This window comes from Mesitornis unicolor, unplaced genomic scaffold (genome assembly GCF_000695765.1).
Source record: "Mesitornis unicolor isolate BGI_N332 unplaced genomic scaffold, ASM69576v1 scaffold33881, whole genome shotgun sequence".
NCBI lineage: Eukaryota > Metazoa > Chordata > Aves > Mesitornithiformes > Mesitornithidae > Mesitornis > Mesitornis unicolor.
The window spans coordinates 1-319 of record NW_010162427.1 but is presented as its reverse complement, the minus strand read 5'-3'; positions in this window follow the sequence as shown (position 1 = coordinate 319).

The following is a 319-nucleotide window of genomic DNA, read 5'->3' as shown; positions in this document are numbered from 1 at the left end:
GCCCGGTGACCGTGTTCTGCCGTGCCCTGGCACACAGGGGGGTGTGGGAGGGTTTGCTGCTGGGAAGCGCTGTCTCCAGGCCTCGGGCTCCTCTGAAGTAAGAGCAGGCGCAGGTTTGACCCCTCGGATGGGCACGCCAACAGGTGGGGGGTAAGATGAGAACAGTTCCTGCCCAGAAGTGGGAGGCTCGATTACCAAGTGTCATGGCAAACAGGGTGAGCTGTACAGCCCCAAAATAGCCCCCGGGAGCCTATATAACGCGGTGTCCCTGCAGCAGCCCCGGTGCTGGGCCAGGGCCTGGGGGTGTCCGGTGCCACCT